The 21,546-nt window shown below is 40.2% G+C and overlaps 1 protein-coding gene across 5 annotated transcripts in view; it reads left to right on the top strand.

The window, feature by feature from the left end:
* MGAT5 (alpha-1,6-mannosylglycoprotein 6-beta-N-acetylglucosaminyltransferase) overlaps window positions 1-21,546 on the top strand; it is a 341,458-nt gene that overhangs the window by 158,202 nt on the left and 161,710 nt on the right. The window lies entirely within an intron of this gene.

Genomic DNA, 21,546 nt, shown 5'->3' with positions numbered 1-21,546 from the left:
GCTGGTACAGAGTCTTGATCCCTTCCCCTCCGGTTGCCCTCGTTTGAGCACACTCCAGTTTGCCTGTACTCTCCACTTACAGTGGGAAGCCAGAACTGTGTTCGTTCCTCCAGAAAAGGAGGGATCCAGAGCTCAGAGGAAAAGAGGGGCCTTGCCCTCTGGTTCTGTGCCCTGGGCCTCTGTGTAACCTGAACGCACAGCAACCACAGCATGCTGCAGCTGTGACTCCAGGACCAAAGCTTCCAGCGTGTTTTGTATGGGCTCTTGTTAAGCCAAGTTGTCTCCCTATCCCTGTTCTTCTTTGGCCCCCCTGTCACACTCATGTCAAAACTTATTTATATTCCCGGAATATGGAATTTTGCCTTGATCCCTATTAAGTATTATTTTTACTTATTTTGTAAATATTTAAATGTTATATTGACTCTTGAACGTTTTTGTTGTCTGCTGAATTGTTAGTTTTTTCTTCCAGATGGGTCTTCAGTATTTCATTTGGCTTTCAGTCCACACTTGAGATAGCTTCCAAGTTGACATGGTTCCATAGGTGAACATTGTTTTAGTATAATTGCTCACCCCGTACAAATATAGCTAGCTAGTCTGTCACTCTCCCATCGTAGTGTGAAGGGGTTAAAGTCAAGATGTCCTGTCATGGGACATTTCCCTTTTTTCCCCATTCCTGGTCTTAGTACCCTTTTAAAAGGGGGCAGGGAGGGAGCTGTGGATACTGTTAGTTTAATTGGTATTCTCAGTACTGTTAAGTCATCTGTTTAATAACCTTCTCTAGAATTTTGCCAGAAAGCATAATCGTATGCTTTACCATGTTTGAGTATGAAGGAAACATTTTACTATCTCTGGTCTTCTCAACACTTCCTTAATCATGGTGCGAACCTTCCTCATCCTTCAAATCTCATCATACTTTGCCGTTCTATAGATTTTGACAGTAGAAATTCAAGGCAGAGTTATTGAAGGTGATACAGAAAATACTTAAAGCATTATATGAAATTATGGTGAAAATAATCACCTAGGTATGCCTCGTGTGGCTCTAACACATTGACCTCGGTAAATGCCAATCCAACTAATAGAGCTCTGATTCATTTGCTTTCTAACCGAATAGCTTGTTACTTTGCTGCTAAACATCTCTTGTGTCTCTTGAACCTTCGTTATTTGCAGAAGAGAGCTCACACATCCTTTCCAAGTTGATCAAGTTCCCTTTGAAACAGCCCCTTTCTTAGTAAAAGCTGCAGTTGTAAACATTTCACACGGTGGGCAAGTCACTGCCCAGTACTGGTCTTTGTAGCCATTCTCCTCTCACCCATTCTCAAACCTGGCACTTGCAGCACATCGATTCTGAGGAGTCCATGGAGGGCTGAGTACACGGTGTTTATTCTTGAATGTAGCTGAACAGATCAGATCTGTGGGTGTTTACAAAACAGAACCAAAAAAGATAGGACCACTGTTTATCGATGGCTTATTGTGTAACAGACACAAATAATCATTTTAAAATACTTTATTTTTCTTAGAGCAGACCTACAAAATAATTACTCCAATTTCAAAAGCAAAGCAGGGTAGGACATGGTGTCAAATCTGCCCAAGCTGGTGAAAGCCTGAGCGGGATTCAGACCCCAGTTGGATTGAACCTGAGTCTGTGTTCAGAAATGCTGCCCACAGCTGGGATGATAGAATTTCACTGAACATCATGCAGAAAGATGACACATGGGGTGTTTTTAAAGACAAGAATAGTTTAAGCTCAGGAGGGAAGACAATCTAAGAGCCAGGACCTTTTTGTGATTTGGATGTGATGGTAAATGTTTCCAGTGCTAAGCATACTTTGTTTTCTGAGTTTTGATTTTTTTGGTCTTCTTTTTGTTGTTGTTGTTGTTTTTGTTTTTTGATGTCATGTATTAATTGCCGTTGAATTTTCTTCTTGCCATTAAATATTCCAAATGAGATCATTTTCTCTCGAGAAATACTAAGAACTGTTTTCCAATTTTCATTTTTTTTCCTGCCTTAAAAATTGGAAACACTGTAAAAATGCTTGATAGAGTGATGCAAAGTCATTGTAGGAAATTTGGAAAATAGAGAAAAGAATAAGTAAGAAATAAAAAGGACTTGCAATCCTATTATGTAGAGCACATGACTGTTAACATATGATTATTTTCTACTCTTTTTCCTATGCATAAAAACGACAGTTGTGCTCCGTGTAATTTTTAAGTCCTGATTTTTAAGGGAGCATTCTGTCATTTTTTTTTATTCTTTAAAAGCTTTAATTTTTCTTAAAAATTTTTTTTTAATGTTTATTATTTTTGAGAGAGAGCAAGGAGGGGAGGGTCAGAGAGAGAGTGAGACACAGAACTGGAAGCAGGCTCCAGGCTCTGAGCTGTCAGCACAGAGCCCGACGCAGGGCTCAAACTCACAGACCGTGAGATCATGACCTGAGCCAAAGTCAGCTGCCCAACTGACTGAGCCACCCACGTGCCTCAGCTTTAATTTTTTCTTAAGTTCATGTATTTTGGGGGATGAAATGGGGAGGAAGGGCAGAACGAGAGTAGAAAGAGAGAATCCCAAGCAGGCTCCACACTGTCAGTGCCAAGCTCGATGCTGGGCTTGGACTCAGGAACCATGAGATCATGACCTGAAGTCGGACACTTAACCGACTGAGCCACCCAGGTGCCCCTAAAAGCTTTATTTTTAAAGTAACTATGTAATATAATCTTATTTCCTTAACTAGGTTCCTATTTTTAAATCTCTCCTCCCTTTTTTCCTGTTACAAAGATGATTGTAGTGAACCCATATCCCTATCTCTGATTATTGTCTTGGGAGAAATTCTTAGATATAGAATGACTAGGCCTGAAGTATAAGCATTTTTTAGGTTTAATTTTAATTTTTTATCAAATTAGGACATGTACATAATTTTAAACCTCAAATACCATGGGCTTATAACAGTCACAGTCCCCTGTCCTATACTTCTGTTTCTGCCCCCATTGCTGACTTCAGTTCCTCAAATACAAATATACCTTTAACTTTTTGAGTTATTTCTTCTAATATATGTTTTCATACTTCTCATTAACATGTTTATCCTGCTTTTCCTTATCTTGCAATTTTCAACATTATCTACTGATTTTCTGTAACAGGGGATGGGAACTTAGCTTTTTGACACTACTTACAAACGTACATTGTATTTTGTGGTTCTACAACATTGCCCACACATTCTCCCTCATCCTCCAGAACCCTGATATCCTGATGCTGTTGTTGAATGAGGGGTCAGTGCTTACTCTATAAAGACACTGCTTAGCCATCCAGTTAAATGGTATGATAATGAATTGCCTTTTTGGTACATCTTTTTGTTTCTCTCAGAGTTAATAATTCTTAAATTTCTTAGTTTTAATTAATTAGAGCAATAAATATTTGCTAATTACTTTCAGGATGCTGGAAGTACATCAGTGTGAACAAAACAGACAAAAATTCTTGGCCTTACCAAAATTCAGCTCTGAGTTTTTCCATCAGAATTGCTCTTCATATGGCCAGCAGATCAAAGAGTCCATTAGATACATTTTTTATTGAACACCTTTCTTCCCAGAGCCTTTTACCCTGCTGTAGTCTGACCTGGTGGCTTTCTGGACCTGCTGTTCAGTTGTCCTGGGATTGTCTGTTCCTGTGCCTTGGGAAGAACCTTTCCCTTCTCCTGTGTTGTTGGATCTCCTAGTTCCTGGATTCATGTCTTCCTCTTTTTTGGTTTATTCCCTCAACTGGATAAAGCTCATCTTCTAGTAGTTTCCTCAGTACAAGGGGAGAAAATTTTTGAAGTTTCTTGAGTATTGGAAAATAAGATTTTAAAAAATTGAGGCATAACTGGCACATTATATTAGTTTCTGATAAACAATACATTGATTTGATATTTGTAATAAGTCTAGTTAATGGAAAATATTTTTATTCTATCTTGAATGATACATTGGTTAAATGTAAAATTAGTTGAATGTAAAATTCTAGGTGTAGGAATTATTTTCCTTAAAAACCTGAAAACCTGTTTTTTTGACTGGTTTTTGGTGTTGTTTTTGGGAAGTCCAGTGGCATTTTCCTACCTGGGTGTGACCTGTGGCCCTTCTGAAAACTTCTGGAATTTACTCTCTGCCCTGTGTTCTGACATTTCTTGAGCTGGTGTGGGCCATATTTCATCATGATTCTGACCCCTTCATGGACTCCTGCCATTGAGATGTTTGGGTCTTCCTTGTGTGGAAAGTTTTCTTGAACTATTTATTTAATCGTCCTTGCTCCTTACCCTACCTCACGTTTCCTTTTAGAACAGTAATTGGAATTTGCACATACATGATTGATTTCCCCTCTCTTTATGCTTAACTTTGCTCTCCTCTTACCCTTCTGTTCATCTTTTTGCACTATTTTCACAACTTTGTATGCAGCTTTTCTCCTGAATGTGTTAATTCTTCTATTTTAGTCTTCATTTACCAGAGTGCTTGTTCTCTCAAGGTTCCTTTTTTTTTTTTTTTAAGTTTGTTTATTTTTGAGAGAGAGTGAGAGAGAGCAGCAGAGGGGCAGAGAGAGAGGGAAACAGAGGATTCAAAGCAGGCTCTGAGCTGTCAGCCAGCACAGAGCCTTGATGCTGGGCTCAGACTCATGAACCATGAGATCATTACCTGAGCTGAAGTCGGATGTTTAACCTACTGAGCCACCCAGGAGCCCCATCCTTCTTTTTCTTTTTCTTTCTTTCTTTCTTTCTTTCTTTCTTTCTTTCTTTCTTTCTTTCTTTCTTTCAATAGCATCCTTTTCTTGTTCTGGTTTTATGAATCAATATATTTTTTGCTTATCTGTTAGATATTTATTCCAGGATTACCGTATCATTAAATAATTTTGTTTTCTGCATTATTGCTGTTTCCTCTAAGTTTTGTTCTTTTTCTCTCTCTTTCTCTTAAGGAGTTCATTTTGATTTCTTTCATGTTAGAGTGTTTTCTTGAATGGTAACCTATCGGTGTTAATTCATATTTGAGGGAAGGCCGTATGCAGTGCTGTGGTTTGCCGTGGATGAGGGTTGACAGCTACTGGGTCTTCTCACAGGGAACCAAAGATGGCATGAGAAGACCCCAGATGTTTGTACTTGTCTTTTCTGTCTCTGGTTAGTTTCCTCAGAGATGAGTTCGCAAGTGCCCAGGGGACCAAAAGTGTCACTGCTAAAACTCTGCTGCACAGCTGGAGGCAGGGGCCTTTGAAAATAGGGAGTAGAGACCTCACTTGCACTTCTCTAGTCTCTGTGCTACTCTAGGTCTAGAACCTTTTTTGTTCCAGCATCTCCAGAGAGCGAACCTTTGCTCTTTGTGACCTGAAGTCTCTCTTGTTAACGTGTTAAGACTTGATCGACATTACACGTTACACTGTCACCAATTAAATGAGTATTCCTGTTTTACATTCTCTAAATACTTGGTATTTTCTTAAAAAAAAAAAAACTTTGCTGATATAATATATAGAAAATGATATTTTACAAGTGTTTCTGTGATTACTAGAGAAGTGGAATGTTTTCCCTGTTTCATGGGACTTGTATATTATATGAATGTCCTGTTCTTGTCTTTGTTTTTATTCTCCTGAGCACCCACTGAAGTTTGGATTCTGTTGCTGCTGTCTGGAAATGAAGGCCTCCTTTATTTTGTTGGTTTTGTGTGATTATCTCCCCGACATGGCATTAGCAGCCTCCTTTGAGGATAGAGGCACTGAAATGCTTTATCTGGCACATGATAGGCATTTCTTATCAGAGAGGTCAACATCAATTCAGCTAAAAGCCTCAGTGGCCATTCTAGACCTGTTTCTGCCTCTTCAAGTGCTATATATGAGTTAGACCAGATGGCCCATAGGCCAAAATGGACCCCACAGCCTATTTGTGTAAATAAAGTTTTACTCGAACACAGCCATGCTTATTGGTTTAGGTATTGCCTATGGCTGCTTTTACATGACAGTGGCAGAGGTTGAATACTTGTGATAAAGATCATTAAAATCTACAACATTTAGGGGCGCCTGGGTGGCGCAGTCGGTTAAGCGTCCGACTTCAGCCAGGTCACGATCTCGCGGTCCGTGAGTTCGAGCCCCGCGTCAGGCTCTGGGCTGATGGCTCAGAGCCTGGAGCCTGTTTCCGATTCTGTGTCTCCCTCTCTCTCTGCCCCTCCCCCGTTCATGCTCTGTCTCTCTCTGTCGCAAAAATAAATAAAAAACTTTGAAAAAAAAAAAATCTACAACATTTATGGTCTGGCCCTTTAAAAAAAGTTCACCAACCCTTGAACTAGACATTTGTTTGTTGCTTAACACCATGTAAGTATTTGCAAAGGCTTGTGAAAATTGATGGTTCCTTATTCTCATGAATAAAAACTAATAAGTGTGATTGTCAGGCCTGCTGCAAAAACTAATAACTAAGCTGACACTGGCAGTTCTTTTTCTTCAGACTGTATATGTGAGTGAAATCCTACCCTTCTGTAAATTTCCCAAGTACTTGGTTTCCAGGAATATTGCTTTTGTAGCCAAATGGTACCCCAAAGCCATCCCACTTGCATTTTCCCTCTCTTTCTCCATTCCCCACACCTTCTAGAAATACCAGATACACAAAAGGGGCTTAATGTGCTCAAACCTCTCGTTGTTGCTGTTTTCACAGCACTGCAGAAAGAAATTGTGTTTAAACAATAATAAGCAGTAGGGGCCCTTGGGTGGCTCAGTAAGCATCTGAATCTTGATTTCAGCTCAGGTGATGATCTCACGATTTTTGAGTTCCAGCCCCACATCGGGCTCTGCACTAACCATGCTAAGCCTGCTTGGGATTCTCTCTCTCTCTTCTCTCTGCAGCCCCTTCTCAAAACAAATGAACTTAAAAAATAACAAGCAGTAGACAGATGCCAGTGGTTAGCATGTGGAAGATGAAAGACTCTTCACATGTTTAAACCACCAGTGGTTTTTAGACATCCTTCAGCTCACTTGTCTGTAGGGCCCCAGGCTTCCTCCTGTGGCTTCACCATTGGGGCCATCACCTCCATTTCCTTGGAATCCAGAATTCTCAAGGGCTGTATTTCTGCCGGGGTGGAGCACCCTGGCTTGGCTGTCGCCTGTTGCATGGTCATTGCTCGATGGGGCTGCTTTTCTGCCGTGTAGACCTGGCCCTGCCTCGCGGACTTTAGGAGGAGAATGACTGCTGGGCGCCATGCTCTCGGAGACTGCCTCTCTCTTGCTGTGTGCTCACATCCCCTCTGTGGCTCTTCCTGAGTATATGCCAACACAATGCCCGTCGTTCGTGGCCTGGACCCAGAGCTGTCAGCGACTGCTTCTCGCGTGCTCACACGCGCTGTGTGAGGCAGGGTGTGCTGACGGCAGCACACTGTGTATTAACGGATAGGGATGTGACAGACTCAGGTATGGTGTACAGCTGTATATGCAGAAAGGGTCAGCACAGCAGGTCTGAGGGTGCTGTCCTTGGAAAGCCCTGCTGGCAAGGTTGGCCCCATGGCTGGCATCTGGGAAGTGGGATATTGGGAGCGTTCCTGCCATTCCCCAGTAAGAGTGGCTCACTCTGCCTAAACTGTGCAAGTAATATGTTTATGCCAAACATGTGCTTTCCTCCTGGAAGTCATTACGCTTGTCATTTGTGAGTCCACTAGGAGAGGACTCTAAAGCTTAGGCCTGGTGACCTCTGGACTGCACCCCCTGTGCCTTTCCCTTTCCTGACCTCGTCTGGCATCCCTATGCTGTGATAACTCTTAGCTCTGAGTCCTCCACCAAAGTTGGGAGGGGTCCTAGACACCTCCCTCTGGTAAAAGGCCTTATTCTCAGGGCTGGCTCTCAGAATGTCCAGACGTCTCCAGGCTATGTGAATTCGAGACAGACCAGTTAGTGTCTGATCGTTCTACACACGTATTCTTACGTCCATCCTGTGTTTCAGAAAGCGTACACTTGAAACCAGTGGAGCGATATCCAGAAGAGCCACCCCCACCAGGTTTCTCGTGGCCAGTTGATGCCCGGTGGTGTGTTCTTCTCTTTGACTCTTTGACCATTTCTAGTGGGAGCTGTGTGTTTGTTCTTTCTCTGGTTATGTGGCCAGAGGGGGTTTTGTGGGAAATTAAAGCAAGTGATAGCGACCATTTCCACTTAACAGTGCAATAAATTGGGGGCTGGTGGTTTGCTTGCCTTCTTCCTTCTTGTTTTGTCTTCACATGCAAACCTGCATTCCTTCCCACCTCGTATTGTGTCTTAACACTTTGGTTTGTACTGAACTCCAACCCCATAATGGTCCCTCTGAAACCTCTCCGGATATTCCTTCAGTTCCCCATTGGACATGTGGCTTCCATGGCTGGTTTTAAAAGGGGCGTTCCCTCCCTTCCCATGCCCCCCCACCCCCCACCCCCGCCTGAAAATGGCCACCATCAGGTTGTCCAGGCATAACTAATCACTGTGATGGAGGGGCTTGCCAATTCTGTGGCTTTGTCTCTATTTGGTGTCTGCTGTCAGCAGAGAAAGAACACACCAGAGGGACCGAAATGCAAAGCAAGACCCAACTCGTTAGCAATTTACCATAGTGATAAGAAAGCATAGCAGAAAACACTTCTGTTTGGTGGAGCCAAGTAGAGCTAAAGCAATCACTTGGTGATTACATAGGATACACGGAGTCTGAAAATTAATTGAGCCTCTATTAGCTGCTGGGGCCATAATGTAAGATGAAGGCGACAAAGACATCACTTTCAGGGAGCTTACATTCTAGTTGGGGATACAGGCAGTAGACAAACAGGTTTGTGTATGATAATAATGTCAAGTAGCAATAAGAAAAATAAAAACCAGCAAGGTTAAGAGGGAGAAAAAATTACCTCAGACAGGGTGAGAGTGCATTTTGCATGGTTGGGGAAGGCCTCAGAGAAAGTGCAGTGTGAGCCAAAATCTCAATGAACTGAGGGAGCCACTACCTGGAAAGACACTGAAGACTGAGGAGATGGCCAACTGGGAGACAGATGGTCCAGGAGTCCATTCCTTGGCATGTCCATAGTCCAGAGTGAGGCCCCAATGCCCCAGTGCAGCAAGTGAGGGCAGGAGGGATTGGAGCTGAGGTAGGAAGCTTTGTAGGCCAAGTTAGGGTCATTCATTGGCTGGTGTGAGGATATTTTTATGCTAACTATGGAGCAGCTGCCAAGATTACTTGTAGAGTCAGTTTTTCCTAGAAGCTTATAAAACTTGGGCCCTGCTAGAATAATATGATGTTCTTTATTTGGTGGTCACTCAGGCAGCATCAAGCGTTGCTTCGTCTCCCCCTTGTATCAGACAAAAACTGGTCCTCTTGGGACCTTCCATGATTATGTATCTACAGGGTTCCCCTCACAAATTTTTTCACACGGAGGTTGTGTCAGGCCAGGATGGGATGACATATGTGATAATATCATCTTTTCTTTGTTTGGCATTTGACATTTTTAATTTGTGGAAGTGTCAGGCTCACTTAGAATGAATGAGTAAAACGGAAGCTTTCCTTCACGTTGGCAGATAAACAGTGCCTCATTTAGTGAGTCCTTTTTAGGTTGTGTCTGTGTCTTTGGAATGAAGTGTCTACCAGGAGAGGTAGAACAGGAAGCAGTACTAGAATGTTCGCCAGTGGTCTGTCTTGGAGAACAGTGAGGAATGTCATGTGCTCAAATGGTCCTGCCCTTAAGCAGGAGAGCTGGCCCCATGCTCTTTCTAGTCCGTCGTGTGGTATCTGGTAACAGGAGGGTCTGCTTCTGTTGCCAGCCATAATCAATATCTTTTTTAAAAAAAGTTTATTCATTTATTTTGATGGGGGGGGGTGCAGAGAGAGAGGGAGAGAGAGAATCCCAAGCAAGCTCTGCACCATCAGCCCAGAGCCTGATGCGGCACTTCATTTCACCTCTGAGATTGTGACTGAGCTGAAATCAAGTCAGTCACTCAGCTGACCAAGCCACCCAGGCACCCCACTAATCAGTAGTTTTCATTAAGGATACATTCAGTTCTCATTTCTTTAATTATGAAATTAGAGGATTTGGGTTCCAACCCAGACTTCTACAACTTTAATAGGATTTAGATTTATTCCCCGCCCTGCCCTGCCACACCCCAGCCAGTCCAGGGTCCCAAATATCACTGAGTGGGTTTTCTTCTTCTTTGACTTGGGCCATAGCTGGTGGCTGAATTTCCATTTGAAGTTCTCTGTTCCATGAACAACTCTTGGAACCATTGGTTTACCTCCTATAGACTTTCCATGACACACAGGGAATCTATCAAAGCACGTGACTTCCTGCTTATACAGCATTTTAAAGAGTCACAGTAGTTGAGCCAGATACCTAAGTTGATAAGAACTGGTAGGTACCTGGAAGGCTGAGTTTCAAGGTGGGGCCTCCAGATAGCTTCCCGATGAAAAAGGTTATGGGCCTCCACTCCTCCCTTCCCAGATAATGTGCCTGGCTCAGGGCAAATCCACTGTTGTCACTGGTAAAACTAGCAAGCAGTCATGCCTCTAGGTGAGTATAGGTCCTTAATAGACCTTCACACATGAGAGGTAGTGTATTCTTGTTTAATGACAATTTGTTTTGGGTACCACTGTGCACCCTGGCCCCTTCTGCATGCTTTTATAACATGTATATGATAATAAGTGTTACTATTCAGTGAGTGGAAAATATGCAGATTGAAAAATGAATGGTGGATTCATTAAATTGCAAACAAATGCATTATCAGTGGGCACTTGGTTCTAAGCACAAGGATGGTTACTCATGCTGTGATTTTAGTATAAAAAGTGTGAAGGGAAATTAATGCATGCCTGCAGGTGTTAATATGAATAAATGCTTTGCTGCTTTTTTTTTTTCTTCCACGTATCTACCTCCGTCTTTCTCCTTCCCTGCCTCTGTTTATTCCTCTTCCTGTAAATTGAAGAAAAGCCAAGCTGGAAAACTGTCTGTATTGATAACGGCCAAGCCCCTTGAAGCTAGATTGACTGACATGGGGCTATACAGCAGCTCCCAGGGCTGAGTCTGTGGCTTTGCTAGAATGAGGTGAGAAACTCTTCTGTCCTTACTCTAGGTCCCTTCTTGCACAGAGCACTATGGCAGGTGTAAAACACACTGGGGAGATGGGAGGGCTGGACCACATGCTCTGGAAGGCAACTTGATCCCTTGGCTCCCCTTCCAGTTTCCTGCCTGCTTGTTCTCTGGATGTTGGAGTGTCCAAGCAGGTGAATCATGCAGGGAGTAGTGTTTGAACTGCTTCACACAGCATTTCCAATTCAGTAGAGAGGGCCTGTCCACTTTTCTGCTGCCTGAGTGAGGGACAAATAAAGGAGAGAAATGAAATTGTACTCCACATTCTTTCATGGTGGCTGACCTGCACTGTTCCTGATATTCATTACAAATAGCACCACCTGTTGTGTGGCTTCATGGACCTTTTAAGCAGTGGGAAGACCTTCATGCCAGCATTAAAGTAAGTGTCTACATTTTCATGTTTTCATTTTTATTTTCCTCTATTTCCAAGTATTAACCTAGAGTCCCTACATAAGAATTTTATTGGGATGTTACGTGATTTTGCTTCAGAAACCACTGGGATTTAGTAGTCAGGGTATGAGATTCATACTTCTGGGACAAATATAGACAACAAAGTAACAGAGTCTAACAAAGGGTTTTTATCCCAAGTTCTTCCCAGTGCAGGTCAAGTTCTGTCAGAGGGCATGGTGGTTCTGCATGGTGAGGGCTGTGGTTTTATAAAAGGCAGATCCAGATACATGGTTTTCGATGCCATATACATCGATTTACATTTGGTGGCTCTGAAGGGGTTTGAAGATGCCAGAAAAAAAAAAAAACTGGAGACTTGGAGTGGGCAGAAAAATCTAGAAATTACGGTTAAGTTGAATACAGTCATAGTAGAGCCAGACTGTGCTAGAAGGATGTGCTGAGGCTGGAATAGAGACCCATATCAGCTATGTGGCTCTCCTCAGTCAGGCAAGGAAAATGCAGTCATTCTGGGGTCCTCTTTCAGTCATGCCCAGACATTAGAGCTATGAAATAGAATGTAATAGGAAAGTAATCTTCATGGTGTCGATAATGGATTTCCCTGTGATTGGCCTTCTCTTTTGTTCTCTTTCTCTCGTCTCGGTCTTTATTTTAGTAGGTGGCTTTATTATCATTATGACGGATATTCATTCCATTTTGAACAGCACACAGATTCTCCCTAAGTATTACAAGAGCAAAAGTAGTGGCCTTGCTGGCGACCTGTCAGTGATGTTGCTGGCTTCAACCAAACGGGCAAGGGCTATTGAGAGTTTCTGTAGGAAGCATCAGGAGTACTGTGGGGCAGTGTTGATACCCAGCAGGACCGGGTTCAGGAAGCTTGAGTGGCACCAAGCTGCAGTTTGTATTTCAGTTTCTTAAACCTTCTCATGACAAATACTCCCCCATCTTCATCCGGGTTCTCCTTGAGGATAAGGGGCATGAGTGCTCTGGTTTCACAGCTTTCCTTCCAAAGCATGGGAATCTCTGGGTTTAGGATTTGTGGTGGGACCTCAGAATGACTGCGGCTTTATTTGAGAGGTAGAAAGCAAGGTGAAAGCCTTCGGAGGTGAAGGGTTGTTCATCTAGTAGCATTTGGCAGCTTCAAGCACATGTTTGTTTGTTCATATTTGAATTTTGACTCTTTAGATTTGCCATTTAGGCCAAGAGGGGAGGTGGAGGGAGAAGGGAGTAGGCAACAGACTAAATGCATTAAATTTCATCTAGCATGGAGGCAGAGCCAATTATATTTGAGCTGCTGTAGTTTTCTACATGGCTGTGTACCAGCAAATTGGGGTGGACACCTAGTACTCCAAAAATACAAAAAACAAAAAGAAAAACCTCACACAATTTAAAAGTCCACTACTACCTTATATAGCTAGGTGAACCTGGACATCAGTTTCTGGAATTTGTGGGCACTAAACACTAAATGTTAAATTTCTTGGTTTGTTATTGAGGGAGTGGCTGGCGCATTCAGTTTGTCTGATTTCCTGTTCTTAATATCCTTGGCATCAAGTTTACATTGGTAGAAGGTTGTTAAATATTCTTTTTTTTTTTCCCTTTGTAGCATATGACTAGAATTTAAGGTTCTTTTCCTTCCTCTTTCTTTTTGACCCTCTTTTGTTTCTCCCTTTCACTTTTTGAAATTAATTTTAATCCTTGGAAGAAAAACCAGTTATTCTTTACAGCATATATGAAAGACAGACAAAAATAGAGAATCTTTTTATACAGCTGAGTTTTGTACATGTTGTAATCTATGTCATGTAACCTCTCTTTTTTCCATTACTTACCTTACCTTGCTAAAATAGCGGAGTTGATAGCCTTATGCCTGGAGTTGCTGCTGTTCTTGACCCCAGCTCAGCAGGGTACTTTCTAGCAGGGCAGGGCAGGCTGAGAAAACCAGCAGCTTCATTGACATAGAGGGGGAGGCTGATGTGATTTGGAGCGGAGTATAGCAAAATCCCATGTCCAGTCAGTAACAGTAGTGATCTTCAGAGACAAAGGGGAGCACAACTGGCGGAGCTAGATTAAGGTTGCCTTCTGGTTTGGGGCAAGCAGTGAACCAGAAGACTAGCCACATGTTTAGTATGGAGATCTAGGAAAGAAGACTGGCATAAGTAGCTTTTCTAAGCTCTTCACAAATCTGTTCAGGAGAGAACAGAGAGGGCCACACTGTCTTCTCCTCCTTAGCTGACTATGAACTTGTGTGTACGTACAGAGGCAACACAAGAGGACATAGCATAAAATAAGAGCCTGGAGAGATTTAAATACTGCTGAATATTGAATATGCTACTGACAAACCGATCTCAGACCAATATTGGCTGGCTACTAAGCTGCACAGACATAAGGGTGATCCCTAGGACTGTAAGCTTAAACACTTTAAAAACTTAGAATTAAAACACAAACCAGGGGCACCTGGGTGGCTCAGTCAATTAGGCAGCCGACTTTGGCTCAGGTCATGATCTCAAGGCTCGTAGCTTTGAGCCCCATGACGGGCTCTGTGCTGACAGTTCAGAGCCTGGAGCCTGCTTCAGATTCTGTGTCTCCCTCACTCTCTGCCTCTCCCTGCTCAGGCTCTGTCTCTCTCTCAAAATAAATAAAATAAACATTAAAAAAATTTAAAAAAACTCGCAAACTTAAGCACAGACATCTTAACAGCCAGATACAATGGAGGAAATGCATTCCACAGATTTAGTCTCAGTAAATTGCTAAACATACAAAAAAATAGCAACAACAGCTCTGGAGGTGGAGTGAGGATCAGAGTCCAGAGCTGCTATAATATATATCCAAGATGTCTATTGTTAGCAAAAATTTATGAAACATGCAAAGAAACAGCAGGTGATGTATACTTGTGGGGGAAAAGTAGTTACTAGAAACTGAGTGGGCTCAGATCACGAACTTAGCAAAGACTTCAAAACACCTTTTAGAAGAATGTCAGGAAACCATGTTTTAAAAATTCAAGGAAAATATGATGACAATGACACAATTAGGGAGAAACTATAAAAAAGAGCCAAATGGAAATTCAAGAGTTCAACAGTAAAATAACTGAAATGAAAACGTTCACCAAAGGGACCCATGGTGATATTTGAGATGTCAAAAGAAATAATTAGTGGGCCTAAAGATAATTACAAATGATCCAATCTGAAGAATAGAGTATAAAAAGAATGATGAATAGTAAAGTCTCAGAGACCTGTGTGTATTCAAGCATATTAGTATGCTATATATATATATATATATAGCATACACACACACACACATACACACACACACCAGGAGCTGAAGAAGAAGAGGAAAAAAAAAAGATCAGAAAAGACATTTGAAGAAATAATGGCTGAAAACCTAAAAAAAATTGATAAAGACCAATATATTCAATGAATCCAGAGTAAAAAACACAGAGATTAACACATAAACACATCATAGTCAAACTATTGAAAGAGAAAATTTTGAAAGCAATAAGAGAAAAACAACTTATCCCATCAAAGACAGTGGTAACTAGAAAGCAGTGTTGTACAAAGTGGTGTAAGAGAAAAAAACAGCAAGTAATTCCACTTCCAGCAAAACTATCCTTCAATAGCGAAGGCAAGATGAAAACCTGTTCAGACAAATGAAGACTCAGATATGTTGCTAAGTAGACCTGCCTTACATGAAAAACTAAATGATCTCTTATGCTAAAAGATGTCACTAGATGCTAACTTTGAATCCACACAAAGAAGTAAAGAACACAATATAAGACAAATGTATGGATAAAGATACAAGATTATAGATAGAGGTGGGTATGTTTTTTTTTTCTTGTTTAAGATTGTATAAAAATAACTATAACGTTGAGTTGATAACACATTGTGATTTAGAAGTTTAAACATTAATATTAGAAGAAAGGTTTCAATCAATAACTTAAGCCTCTACACTAAGAAACAAGAAAACGAGGAGCAAAACCAACTCAAAGCAAACAGGATTCAGAAAATAATATAAGGTGAAAATCAATGAAATAGAAATCAAAACAATAGAGGAAATCTGGGGCGCCTGGGTGGCTCAGTCAGTTGGGCGTCCGACTTCGGCTCAGGTTGTGTTCCTATGGTTCATGTTTCAAGCCCTGTGTCGGGCTCAGTGCTGACAGTTCAGAGCCTGGAGCCTGCTTCAGATTCTGTTTCTCCTTCTATCTGGCCCTCCCCTGCTCACTCTTTCACTGTCTCTCTCAAAAATAAATAAACATTAAAACAAAATTTAAAAACGATAGAGGAAATCAGTGCAACCAAAAGTTGGTTTTTTGGAAAGATCAAGAAAATTGACAAACTCTTAGGTAGATTGATGAAAAAGGGAACAGGAGATAAAGCTACCAAAATCATGATTGAAAAGGGAACATTACTAATGACCTTACAGAAATTTAAAAGATTATAAGGGAATACTATGAATAAGTTTATGCCATCATAGTAGATAATTTTGATGAAATGGACAGATTTCTAGAAAGACACAAATAATCCATACTGACTCAAAAATGTCTGAATAACTTGATAACAAATAATGAAATTGAATTAGTCCTGAAAACTCTTCCTACAAAGAAAACTCCAGGCTTACTTGGCTTTACTTGTGAGCTTTATCAAATATTTAAACAGGATGTAATCCCAATCTTTCACAAACTTTCATAAACTGTAGGAGGCATTCCCTCCCCACTCTTTCTATGCATCCACTATTACTTAGTTGAACAAAAACCTCACAAAGAAATCTACAGACTATGGACTCCTATGAACACAAACACAAAAATTCTTAAAATCCAAAAATACCAAGTCCAGCAACATATAAAAAGGATTACACATCATGACTAATTGAAATTTATCCCAACAATGCAAGTTTGGTTTAACATTCAGTAATTATTCACATAATGCCATAGTAATAGAACAAAGGTTAGAAATCACACATCACCTTAATAGATTGAGAAAAAGCATTTGAGAAAGTTCAACATTGACTCATGAAAAAAATTCTCAACATCATAGGAAAAATCTACAGGTAGTATCATATTGAATAGAGAAGAACTGAATGCTTTTCTCCTAATATCAGGAAAAAGGCAACATTAGCAAATTATTTCCATAAAGACTTAGAAAAAATAACCTAGATTATTAAAAAAACTAAGTCCATAAGAATATTGTGTTTTCTTTTTAGCTAAATTGTTTAAGGTCAGTTATTTTCTTTTAGAGTATAAATGTGTATCTCTTTATATGTTAATGTTGAATTCTCTGAATAAATAATATTAAAAATTTAGCATTAGAATATTATTTCCATTTTCCACTCCATAAGTCTTGTCCATATTTTTTTCACCATCTCTAATAATGCCCAGAGAATTGCAGAGCTATTTTTAAGGGAACTGGACATCATTCAAGTCAAATTCTGTTGGTACAAATCTTTGCTTATCAAAATTTAACACCAACAAAATAAATTTCTCAGTTTCCAGTTCTTGGAAACTATTTTCATTGTGATAAATTCAAGACCACAGATGAATTTGTATGGTCCCTTGAAGTCTGTTTCCGTTAGATGTTACCCGAAGTACCTCAAAGAACCAAATCTGGGCTGGGAACAGGGGAAGGGGTGGTTTTCTATGGTGGTTGAGTGTTGATGTTTGGTTGGGGGCTATTTGTGTTTGGCTCATAGGGGCCATGGGTTGGAATTGGGCTGGTTAGGTATAATGTGTAAAAGCTGAGATGATTGCAAGGCAACAAGCATGAATGCAGGTTCAAACTCTAACTTGCTCTGAATGAGGAGGGTGAAAGAAGAATGGAGTAAGAAAGTGACATTTAAAAAATGATTCTTCCCCTTTCCTCTGAAAAGAGAGATGTCCCCATTTGAGAATAATATTTTTGCCCAGGTCTTTTTGACAGCACTTTTCCATCTTGACCAGAAACACATGAGCTTGTCATTTCTCCTTCTCCCTAGGGGTCATATTTGACCTTCCCCACCACCATCACCATATTTAATTCACAGAACCTGTATCAATTGTGGGAGCCGTTGTTGTTCTGTTATTCTGGGGAATACAAAAATAGACTGGTACATGGCCACTGACCCTGCAGAATTTAGTCTTTATTGACTTTGCAATTATTTTTGGGTTATGCTATTGTGCACATGCAAACATACCCCAATTAGAGGACAAAGTGAACACAAGACAAGCTCTAGAGGGTGCAGTACAGATGAAAAATTTTACAGAAGTTCACAGGCAGCCTGTGGGTATCTACTTGAGCTGAAGTATTCTTGCAAAATTTCATGCAAAAGGGAGAATTTGAGCTACACCTGCAGGCTGTGTTGGATATTGAAAGTTACTTGAATGACCTTCAATAAGTTGAATAAATGGAAACAAGATTTCTATGTAAACTTCTGTAACTCTTTGATTTTGCTTTATTTTTGAAAATAGGGGGCACCTGGGTGGCTCAGTTGGTTGAGTGTCTGACGTTGGCTCAGGGCATGATCTCCCTGTTTGTGAGTTTGAGTCCCGCATTGGTCTCACTGCTGTCTGTGCTGTCTGTGCGGAGTCCGCTTCAGATCCTCTGTCCCCGCCCCCCCCCACCTCTCTCTGCCCCTCTCCCACTCGTGCTCTCTCAAAAACAAAATATTTTTTTTTTTTATTTTTTAAAAAAATTTTTTTTTCAACATTTATTTATTTTTGGGACAGAGAGAGACAGAGCATGAACGGGGGAGGGGCAGAGAGAGAGGGAGACACAGAATCGGAAACAGGCTCCAGGCTCTGAGCCATCAGCCCAGAGCCCGACGCGGGGCTCGAACTCACGGACCGCGAGATCGTGACCTGACTGAAGTCGGACGCTTAACCGACTGCGCCACCCAGGCGCCCCAAAAACAAAATATTTTTTAAAATGGGACGCATCTGCATCAGGATCTTGTTTCAGCATGATGAACTACTAGTATTGATGAGGGTGGTTGCACTGTCTGTTCTGATTCCATAGTGGTAGGTCCAAGCCAAATGGGAGGAAAAGCTAAAAGAACTTGGAGAAATTCTTTCCCTCTCTTATCTAGGATTAACATAATATTTAGATAAACATTTAATATTTACCCCCTCTCTCGTCTTTTATTCCTTAACAGTTTCAAAATGGGTATGGATAGGCTCCATCCAAAAAAAAAAAAAAAAAAAAAAAAAGGAAGTTTCCTCTTCAAAGCTGTCTTTAACCCCATAATGTGTGTCCAAAAACCTCCTTGGGCAATGTTCCCTTCCTATAGGAAGCACTCATCCCTGGAACATATAAACCTTGCCTCTTCCCAGCTTCCACCTCCCTGGCTTTCCCTTTGCCATTCATGGAACTCTGTGAATATCTCTCATTTGGTATCATTCAGTTTTTGTCATATAGTTATCAAACTCATTAGTGATTACTTTATAAAATTTTTTTATTATCTTTAATAATATCCTTGTTCTACTCTTGTGATTCTAGGGAGTTTTCATTCCAAGAAATGAGACATTTATTTTTTATGTTGCTAGAATCCTTGCTTTTTACTTTTATATTTTATTATTATTTGTATTATTTTAAAAAAAAATTTAGTATACTTAACATACAGTGTTCTGTTACTTTCAGGTGTATAATATAGAGATTCAACAATTCTACACATTACACAGTGCTCATCATGATAAGTGTACTCTTAATCCCCATCACCTATTTCTCCCATCCCCCCACCTGAAATCATATGGTATTTGTCTTTCTCTGATTTATTTCCCTTCACATAATACTCCCTGGATCCAGCTGTGTTGTATTGGCAAGATTTCATTCTTTTTTATGGCTGAGTAATATTCAATGCTATATACACACCCCACATCTTTTTTATATGTTCGTTCATTGATGAGAACACTTGGGTTGCTTCCATAATTTAGCCATTGTGAAGCTGCAGTAAACATAGGGGTGCATGTATCTTTTTGAATTAGTGGTTTTGTATTCTTTGAGTAAATAGTAGTGGAATTACTGGATCGTATGGCAGTTCCATTTTTAATGTTTTGAGGAACCTCCATACTGTTATTCACAATTGCTATATGAGTCTGCATTCACACCAACAGTGCCTGAGAGTTCTTTTACCTCCACATCCTCAACAGCACTTTGTATTTCTTGTCTTTTTTATTCTAGCCATTCTGACAGGTATGAGGTGATGTCTTACTGTGGTTTTGGTTTGCATTTCCCTGATGATGAGTGATGTTGAGCATCTTTTCATGCATCTGTTGGCCATCTGGATGTCTTCATTGGAGAAATGTCTGTTCATGTCTTCTGCCCATTTTTAAATTGGATTGCTTTTTTGTTGTTGAGTTGTAAAAGTTTTTTGTATGTTTTGGATATTAACCCCTTATTGGATATATCATTTACAGATACCTTCTCCTATTCAGTAGATTGTTTTTTTGTTTTATTGATGGTTTCCTTCACTATGCAAAATCTTTTTATTTTGATGTAGTCCCAAAGGTTTATTTCTGCTTTTTTTCCCTTGCCTGAGGAGACCTATCTAGAAAAATCTTGCTATGGCTGATGTCAGAGAAATTTCTCTGTGTTCTGTGTTTTCTTCTAGGAATTTTATGATTTCAGGTCTCACATTTAGGTCCTTAATCCATCTTGAGTTTATTTTTACATAGGTTGTAAGAAAGCGGTCCAGTTTCATTCTTTTGCGTGTAGCTGTCCAGTTTTCTCAACACCATTTGTTGAAAAGATGGTCTTTTCCCATTGCATATTCTTGTGTCCTTAGTCATTGATTAATTGGCCATATAATCATGGGTTCATTTTGGGGCTCTCTATTCAGTTCCATTCATCGGTGTCTGTTTTTGTGCCAGTACCATACTGTTTTGATTACTACAGCTTCGTAGTATATCTTGGGATCGGGGATTGTGATACCTCCAGTTTTGCTCATCTTTTTCAAGATTGCTTTAGCTATTTGGGGTGTCTTGTGGTTCCATACAAACTTTACGATTATTTGTTCTGGTTCTGTGGAAAATGCTACTGATACTTTGATAGAAATTGCATTAAATCTGTACATCTCTATGGGTAGTATGGACATTTTAACAATATTTGTTGTTTTAGGCCATGAGCGTGGACTATCTTTGCATTAGTATTCAGTTTCTTTCATCAGTGCTATATAGTTTTCAGAGTACAGGTCTTTCTTTTCCTTAAGTTTATTCCTAGATATTTTATTCTTTTTGGTGCAGTTATAAATGGGATTTTTTTTCTTCATTTCTTTTTCTGTTACTTCTGTTAATGTATACAAACGCAATGGATTTCTGTATGTTGATTTTGTATCCTGCAACCTTACTGAATTCATTGATCAGTTCTAGTAGTTTTTTGGTGGAGTCTTTGGGGTTTTCTTCATGTAGTGTCCTGTCATCTGCAAATAGTGAGTTTTACATTTTTCTTACCAATTTGGATGCCTTGTATTTCTTTTTGTTGTGTGATTGCTGTGGTTAGGACTTTCAGTACTATGTTGAATAAAGGTGGTGAGAGTGGACATTCTTGTCTTATTCCTGATGTTAAGGGAAAAGTTCTTAGTTTTTTACTGCTGAGGATGATGTTAGCCATTTTTTTAAAAATATATATATGTGTTGAGGTGTGCTCCCTCTAAACCTACTTGGTTGAGAGTTTTTATCATGAATGGATGTTGTACTTTGTCAGATGCTTTTTCTGCATCTATTGAAATGATCATATGGTATTTATTCTTTCTCGTTGATGTGATGTATAGTGATTGCCTTTTGATCTGCAAGTAGGTGGCAGAAGTTATGATTAAATTAATGTCTGTGTTCTAGTGAACAGAATGGAAGTAAAGTGAGATTAATTCCTCCCAGTATTGGTTGTTCACTGTAACTTTTGCAGGAGCAACTGTTCTCTGACCCTTCAGTTAATTACTGTATGATTGCAGAAAAATGAAAAATTCCTAATTACTCCTGTTTCCCTCACTTAGACTCTTTTCCCTTTTCAGTACTTAGTTTGAGAGGAAGCAAGCCACATATCACAGGGTGAGAAATCAGGTTGCATGTTGTAAACTGAATTCAAGTGATTTCTGTCAAAGGCTACAGACAGGGAGGAGTGAAATCACAGGC

The sequence above is a fragment of the Lynx rufus genome, unplaced genomic scaffold (genome assembly GCF_022079265.1).
Source record: "Lynx rufus isolate CCGP_SWC_20201006 ecotype Redwood Valley unplaced genomic scaffold, mLynRuf1.p SCAF_2, whole genome shotgun sequence".
NCBI classification, from domain to species: domain Eukaryota; kingdom Metazoa; phylum Chordata; class Mammalia; order Carnivora; family Felidae; genus Lynx; species Lynx rufus.
Note: the sequence above shows the minus strand (reverse complement) of the source record. Positions and strands in the feature narration are given on the sequence as shown.